Source organism: Myotis daubentonii, chromosome 6, assembly GCF_963259705.1.
Source record: "Myotis daubentonii chromosome 6, mMyoDau2.1, whole genome shotgun sequence".
NCBI classification, from domain to species: Eukaryota; Metazoa; Chordata; class Mammalia; order Chiroptera; family Vespertilionidae; genus Myotis; species Myotis daubentonii.
Window position 1 is genome coordinate 22,864,884 of NC_081845.1, and position 9,449 is coordinate 22,874,332.

Below are 9,449 nucleotides of genomic sequence, written 5' to 3' on the forward strand. Positions count from 1 at the left end.
ACCAGTAACTAAACTAAAGATAACAGATAAAAAGTAAGTGTAGGGGAACTGCAGGGGGTGAAGAGATGTAGAAAGTTGGAGGTTATGGACATGATTTTAGACGAGGAAAAATTCAGGAGAAAACCTAACACCCCCAACAGGGTAGAGCAATGGGAAGGAACTAACAGAGAAAGCCTGTGAAGAAATAATAATGCATTGAGAGCCAAGAGAACAGAGAATTTCAATAAGGAGGAATAAAATATGTATGCCAATAGCATAGAAAAATCAAGGAAGAGGGCTAGGAGAAGCCAGGTCAATCTTCTAACCCCAGGAGTGGGGAAGAGGGAAAGGTACAGCCTCCCCTCGTGATGGGTTTGAGGAGGGAGAGTCAGCAGAGCAAATTAATGTTTCAGTTAAGCTCAGAAGGCAGAGGGAGCACACTATAGAAAGCTCAGCAATGTGGGGAAGAATTAGGAGATCCAGTATTTCAGTGAAGATAAATGGGAGGAGAGCCAGCAAGCAGAGGAGGGGTAAGTCACCAGACCACCAGGAAAGGACAAGACTGACCTGCATAGAGATAAGAGTATGGGAGGATTAATGATGAGGGCCTCTGATTTCTTTTAATCTTTATCTTAAGTGAAATAATTTTCAGCACTTCAAATTCCTTTCTGATATCACATTAGCTTAATAATTTAATACTCTGGATGTTCTGCAATCCTACCCTGTGTGAGGAGGCACTATGCCAACCTAAGCAACAGTGGTGCCAACCACCCGAAGGAGAAAGCGCAGAAATGTGGCTGCGAAATTGCAAAACCTCTTTCCTTCAGGTTGAAAGACACTATTTCCCATGTAAGCTTCTCAGGTGTCACCCCTGGACTCAGTGACATTCTTGATATGTTTTGTTACACAGATAACTGTTTATGGTGAACTCCTATTATGTTTCCCAACAAAAACTCAAATCTGCATTCTTCTGATTTAGCTGCTTATGTTTGTAAAACACATATAGGACTGTTACTCACTAGGCAAGCCAAGACATTATCCTGCCAGCGCCGCCTGAAACCCCAGCATCACTGCATGAGAAAAGCTGGCGGCGTCTAGGTGTAGCCCTTGCGGTTGTTCAATAAACTAAGAAAAAAAGGTTGGGTAAACCACATGTCTACATTGGAAGATAAAGTTCTGAAAATTGTTTTTGTCACTAGATATGCCTTGCTGAGAGCCCTGTTTTCTTCTGCCAAGCTGTTAAGTCTCATGTTTTGCAGCCAGCTTTGTCAGCAGGCCCATGGCTAGAAGAAAAGATGGACTGCTATCCTGACCACATTTGCAACAGCTGCAGAAATAATTTCATCAACCTACCATGAAGGACCTTGTTCAAGTGAGCAGTTTATTCTGCTGTCAAATCCTTATATAATAAAAGCCTAATATGCTAAGTGTCTGACCATTCAACCATTTGACCAGTCGCTATGATGCACACTGACCACTAGGGGGAAGACGTTCCAACCAGTAGGTTAGATTGCTGCTGGGGTCCGGTCAATGAGGACTGGGCAAGATGGGCCAGACACACCTGGAGCCCTCGCACCATCCCTCCCCAGCCCCGATTGTGCACCGGTGGGGTCCCTCAGCCTAGCCTGTGCCCTCTCACAATCCGGGACCCCTCGGGGGATGTTGGAGAGCTGGTTTTGGCCAGATCCCCGCAGGCCAGGCTGAGGGACCCCACCGGTGCATGAATCTGTGCACCAGGCCTCTAATTAGTAAATAAATAGACTGCCAAGGTCATTTGTTGATATGTTTACCCTAGTGTTGTAGATTTAATACATAGGCCCCAAATGCCTTGTCAATCCTTTTATCAAAAGGTGGGGTCTATGTCCCATCCCCCTGAAACCAGAAAGCATTATGGCTGCTGCAGCCAATAGACTAAGGTATAGGGATGTTGCCTTCATGGTTAAGTCAGAAAAGTCCATATAGCTTCTGTATGGTCCTCTTGGGATACTACAATATAAGTCTGACTATTTTACAACCACCATGCTGGAAAGGCTACACATAGGCACTCAGTCAAAAGCCCCACATGCCCTCCCAGTGAACAGATGACATAGGTTGCCAACTATGTGAGTGAGACATCTTGGACATCCAGCCCAACTGAGCTTTCAGACAATTGTGCCCGCAGCTGATATCTGGCAGTAACTGCATGACAGACCCTAGACCAGTGATGGCGAACCTATGACATGCATGTCAGAGGTGACACGCGAACTCATTTTTTTTTGGTTGATTTTTCTTTGTTAAATGGCATATAAATATATAAAATAAATATCAAAAATATAAATCTTTGTTTTACTATGGTTGCAAATATCAAAAAATTTCTATATGTGACATGGCACCAGAGTTAAGTTAGGGTTTTTCAAAATGCTGACACACTGAGCTCAAAAGGTTCGCCATCACTGCCCTAGACACAATTTACCCCTCCATACCCTTTCAGAATTACTAGTCCACAAAAATTTAAAAATTGTTTGCAGTGAAATTGCATTAATAAGATATTAATAACCTTTACTGTTCAGGCAGAATTCAATGATGTATCCATTGCCCACAACTTGATTTTTACTTTGTAATAAGAGGTCTTGCTATTAAGGCATACCATTCATCAAAATGATGGCTCTTCACATGTCCTTAAGATGTGTTGAAATCACCTGTTACGGGTGTTTTTCTCTTATTATCTAAAGGTAATGTTCTCTTCATTCTCTCAGAATGCATATTTGATGACAATTTTTCAGTCATTTTTTTCTCTGAAATTTTTTTTTAACATTTATTATGAGTTTTTTCTTTTTTATTATGAATTTTTGATGAAAGAAAATGGAGATTATATATAGAAGTTCATGTCAAAAATTTGGGTGTCTACACCCAAAATTCAAAAAAAATAGTCAAACCTCAAACTTCTTAAGAAAATTTAAATTCCAGCTGCTTAAGAAAAAAACATTGAAGGTGAAAAATATTTATCTCTGTAGAGTTTATTTTTAAGCCTATTTTTCAGCTGCACCAAGTTATATTCAAGCCAATTTGGACTAAACTAAAACCTGAAAGTGGGGGGAAAAAATCAGTAATTCAAAGTCATTTTAGACTTAAAACATGTGAACTAGCATGACTCAGATATGGCGAGAAAAACATCCAAATGTCTAGGACTTACAAGACTGAATTTTTAATCTTGGCAAATTTTAATGCTTTACACTGAATTTAAAAATAAAAGCACATTGAAGATTTCTAGGCCTATACCTGATATAAAACTACTTTTTAAGGCATTAAATTAGCTCATATACCAGTTACATTTTTCACTTGTTTAAAACTAAAATAGATATGTATATATTAAACCCGGAGTTTCTTCATAATTCACCTTCTACTAATATGGAGTGAAATAGCAAGATAAAGAACAGTATCAAGTGAAGTGTCTAAAAACAGTATCTATATTAGCTCTGATCACATATTTATACAGTTAAGTGTTTAAACAATAGCACATATTTATATAGTTAAGTGTTTAAACAATAGCATTTAAACTGAGTAATAAAAAGCATTATTTAGATTTTTGACACTGCTTCTCTACTTCAAATTCAGGGCCAGAGTATAATATAACATCTTTTATTGTACTTTTTACCTGTAGTATAGTGTCCTAAAGCCTGCACCCAGGATAATGAAAGGCTGTTAGACATAAAAATACGAGTTTAAACCCTAGAAGAAAAGAATACTAAAGTAATGCCTGACACTTTTTATGAAGTATCATTCAGGCAAATATTAATTTAAGACGCATGTTTTATTACTAAAGCAATTAAATAGAATTTTTGTGGTTGCTGAATGTCAGCATTTGTAATGTATCATTTGTAATATATCAAACTACAATGTGCACTGTGGGAAATTGTAAGATGTCAAAGATACAATTCTTTCCTCAAAAAAATCTACGTCTGTTGGAAAAAGAGCACATATATTCATGATAAATTGAATTACTTAATTTGCTCATACTCTTTCTTCACAGGGGATCTAAGACAGGGAAATTTAATTATTACTAAATAAAAATTAAAATTGTATTTATATCTCCCAAAGGATCTGAGAAAGAGGAAGAAGGAAAAAGAGGGGAAAGGAAGAAAAAAAGGAGGAGAGGAGAAGAGTGGGGAGGGGGAGGGAGATGGCAGAAAAAAAGCCAGAGAGAATAGAAAGAGATAATGTTGAAGAATTATATATAAAATTAAAGGCCCTTTGGCCATAATCACCATCCCACCTCCCAATCTTCTCTGCCAGAAAGTGTTTAGGATCATGACTTTTACTGCATTCTAGAATTTTATGCTTGTGATTTATTTCATCAGACTGATAACATACCTACTATTATTTAGCTAATTGCTTTGTAATTTAACGTTAGATTTTGAGTTCCAGTCATTTTGGTATGTACAGATCAATATCATGTATTTTAATTGCTAAATAAATTGTCTGAATTTAACACATTTTAATTATTCCCATCCCTATTTGATGTTTCCTGTATTTTCTTATTACAACTAAGGCTGCAATGTACATATTTCTTCATATTTTTGCACACAGATATAAGTGTTCTTCTAGGGAATAAACAGGTGGTTCATATGGTATGAATATTTTCAATTCTACCATAAACTGCCAAATTGTTCTCCAAAGTGGCTTCATAAATATATACTACCACCACAGCACATGACAAGACTGTTTTCTTTATATCTTTCCCAACCCTAAAACTGCAAAAATTCTAGAATTTTTGTCAGTGTGATGACTGGAAAATGATAGTCCATTATTTATTTTCATTTTCCTGAATACAAGTGAGGTTGATGTTTTATATGTTAATTAGTCACTCACAAATGCTATTCTGTGATTTGATGGTACATATTAGTATTTACTGTTTTTCTATTTCAGTATTTTTCCTTAGTCTTTATAATTGTCTGGGTAATACACATTATAAATATCTTCTATATGCATTATAAATATCTTCTCCACTGTGACTTCCTATCTTTTAACACAAAGCAATTTTTAATTTGATGTAATCAAATGATAAATGAGCAAATTATAGATTTGCTGGTATTAAATTCTTCTTGCATTCCAATGACAACTCCCACTCCATTATAATGTATTGTTTTAAAAACTTTCATGGATTTGGTTACCTAGTATTTTAATCAGCAGGTTTATATCTATGTTCATAAGTTTATAGGCCCATAATTTACCTTTTTTTCCATAATTTACCTTTTATTACATTATCCTACTAATTCAACTTTTAAACCAGCTTATATTAATCTCACTTCAAAAGGCAAAGCAACTATTTTTCTACTTTCTGGAACAACTTGAGAAGTTTAGCAAATCTCATCTAGAAACTTTCTGGGCATAGGCCTTATAATTGGGATGTGCAGAATATTTTTCCACTACTTTAGCTCTTTAATGGTTATTAATGTAATCAAGTTTTTAAAATATCTTCCAGTGTCAACTTTGACATTTTATATTTCTACAACTTTTCAAATTTATTAGTGTATAATCTTTATAAATTCTCAATTATATTTTCATGTTTATTTTATCCATAGTTATTTGTTCTGTATTTAATGTCATATCCAAATTTTCCCCACTCTTGCCTATTTTAGTATTATTTTGGTCGTATTTAGTATATCACTCTATTGTTTATTGATAGTTTTGTTCTCTATTTCCTTGATATTGAAAGGCATCTTTAGTGTATTTTTCTTTCTTATTTACTTTTTAAAGGCGTCATTTTGGAAAGCATAAGGAATAATATGAACACATATATATCACTACCCAGCTTAGGAAAGTAAACTTCACTAGAAGAGTTCAGAGCCTGATTTGTTCCTTAAGAATATCTCCTAGGCACCCAATGCCAACGCTAAATACTATTTTAAACTTCATGTGCTGGTTCCCTTTCATTACTTTATACTATTATTACCATATATACATGGATATCCCTAAGCAATGTATAGTGCTGTTTTGCCTACTTGCAAAGTTTATATAAATGGTTAATGTATGCAAAACAAGCAGATAGATAGATGATAGATAGATAGATGATAGATAGATAGATAGATAGATAGATAGATAGATAGATAGATAGATAGATGATAGATAGATAGATAGATAGATAGATAGATAGATAGATAGATAGATAGATAGATATGTATGTTTGTTTTGCTAAACTTTTGTCTATGGGATCCATCCATGTTTCCTGGATCACCTCCCAAATACACTTTACTGGAATCTCTCTCAGTCTCTGCTAGGGCACCTTCTATTGCCAGTGTATTCAAACGTTTTTTTAGCCCAGCTCACATGGCTCAGTGGTTGAGCATTGACCTATGAACCAGGAGATCATGGTTCAATTCCTGGTCAGGGCACATGCCCAGGTTGCAGACTGGATCCCTAGTTTGGGGTGTGCAGAAGGCAGCTGATCAATGATTCTCTCTCATCGCTGATATTTCTATCTCTCTCTCCCTCTCCTTTCCTCTCTGAAATCAATTTTTTTAAAAAAAAATTTAAAGGTTTTTACATTGTTATTGTTAATATTTTAATATTTTGCTTCTTTTGAAAGGAGAGTTCATTCATATATTAATATGAAGAATTAAATTAAGAGATTTTTTGATGTTCAATAATCTTTTATTTTTGCAAAAACCCAGTTTAAACTTGATCTAATATTTTATTTAGTAATTTGCATGCATAAGTAAAATTATCTCATAATCTTTATTTCTTTTTTTAATGTATTTATCTGTACTGTTGAGGGTATTACAGATGTCCCTATCATTTCCATTTATAATATTTTCCTTATCTGATTTAGGTAGCAAAGTTGAACTAGTTTCATTAAAAAAAAAAAAAAAAAACAGTTGGAGGGTGTTCTTTTTGATCCTCCAGAAAAATTGGAATAAAAATGAAATAATGTTTCTTGATTCTGAATTAAATTACCTCTAAAACCATCCGAAACTGGACATTTTTGTGAGTAAATTTCTAACATTGATTAATTTATTAAATGGATAGAAGAAAATTCAGACATTCTATTTTTTTCTTGAATAAGTTAAGTTGGAGTTTTTCTAAGAAATTTTCATTTTATCTAAGTTTTTGTGTGTTTTGAAAATATGTATTTCATCGTTTTATTTTTTTAGTATCAGCAGCATCTATAGTTGTCTTCTTTTCCATTTCTGATATTATTTGTACTGTTTCATCTTATCTTAGTAACTAAAAAAATGTCATTTTATTCATTTTTTCAAAAAATGAACTTTTGCCTTAGTTGATTCTCTCTACTGTATATTTGTTTTCCATTTGATTAATTTCCACTCTTATCTTTATAGTTTCCTTCCTTCAACTTTCTTTGTGTTTATTTTGTTGTTCTTCTAACTTCTAAAGTTGCTTAGCTCATTTATTTTCAGCTTTCTTCTTTCCTAGTATAAGCATTTAAAGCTATAAATTCACTATAAAGTAAGTGTGCTTCAGTAATACTTCACAATTTGACATATAACATATTTGTCTTTATTCATCTTTAACTGAGTTATTTATAAAGCCATTTAAAAATTAAATTTCAAAGGTATGGATTTTTCTACATATCTTTTGGTATTAATTTCTAACTTAATGGAAAATGGTTTAAATTACAAACATTTATGAAATTACGTCATAGGATGGGGTCAGTATTGACCACTGTTCCTTGTGTGGTTGAGAATAAGATGCAATCTCTTATTTGGGGTTATTTATGTTTTATGTAAAGCCTGTTAATAATGTTATTCAAATTTTACATATACTTACAAAAAAATTGTTGCTTGATTTATCAGTTATTTAAATAACTTTGCAAATTCTTATACTCTTGTCAATTTTTCCATTATGACCTTAGACATTTTGAGGCTATGCTACAAAATGATTGTATCTGATTAATTAAATTTTTTATCACCATGTAGCAATCTCCTTTATGCCTGATAACTTTTTTGCCTCAAAGACTGCTTGATGGGCAAGTAGTCTACCAGTATCTTTCTATTATCATTTTGGTAGATATTGGCTTAGTATGTCTTTTCTTATTTTTATTTTTATTTTTATTTTTACTTTTAACTTTTTATGTACTCATATTTTGGGTGTTTCTTTTTATTCCATTTAGCAATATATGGCTTTTAACTGTCAAGTCTTTTCCATTTATAGTAATTACTATTACTGACAAATCTGGGTGTATTTCTACAATTTCATTTTGTGCTACAGCTGATTTTGCCATAGTTCTTTTTTTCATCTTCTTCTTGCTTTCTTTTGTTCTGATTAAGTTTGTCTATTTCAGTGCTTCAACACACTATCTAGATGTTGATTTTGTTTAATGTGTCCTATTGGGGATGTCCTGATGATCCATATATTTTGTTAATTTGGAAAGTTCTTAGCATGCTCTGCTTGAATACTACCTTTCTGTCAATCATTCTATTTCCCGAACTCTGAGATATCTGTTAGAACTTCCTCTTCTATGCTCCAAGAATCTTAACTCACCTTTATATTTCCTGTATTTTTCTCTTTTTTACATTCAGTGTGATTTCTTCAGATCCTTCTTACATTTACATTTCTTCTTCAAAAGAAGAAAAAGATTCAAGAGGGGAGCCCAGTACTTAAGTGCTCCCCGAAGGACATCAGGAAACTCTGAAGTGAAACAACCAGAAAAGTCTGAGAAGCTGAACAGAGGGCTTTACAAAACCATAGAGTGTGGGACAAAAATCAAAGTTCAAGGTTATCAAATAGGAAGGGCATGATAACCTCCTGAGGTTTGGCATTGGAACCATGAAGGTTCCACCTCTGCCTTAGGAGGAAAGCTGAACTGCCAGTTGACTTGCTATGGCAGCTTAAAATGATCTAAACCCATAAACTTAGACTGGAGGTGTTTTTAGACTGTAAGTGCCTGGCCTAGCTAACCTGGAGAAATAAATGTAAATTTCTGAGGAAGGAAACATGTTGCCCTAAAATGTTGTACTTTCTTACTGTGGGAGGGCAAGTCCATCATTCCTAGTTTTCATGAGTGAAGGCTTTGGGCCTGATTACTCATGTTCTCATACAGTCGTGGAGTTATAATGAGAAAAGTCATAAAACAGAAGAAGGGATCAATTGAGATATGCGTTTAGGTTTTGTTAGGCATTCTTAAAAACAACACTGTTTCCCACAGCTTTTTTGTATTAAAAGAAAAATCACTACTCTCAAACTGACTGATTTGCACAGCCACCATTAATTATACTGTGACAGATTTAAGTGATTCTATGGAAGAAACAAGGATGCTTCTTGTTTGATATTAAGTGTTAGGGACATGTGATGACATCTGTGGTCTGTCACAGACTGGGATTTAAGTATGTGGTTTTTTAGGTCATGTTTCTGTCATACACTACAATCTTGCTTGGGCCCCTAATATACTTTCTTGGTGGCCGTGAAATGTGCCATCTCTGTGTTTGGAAGATTCATAGACTTGCAGATTCTTAACTAAGAGATGAGATGGAAAA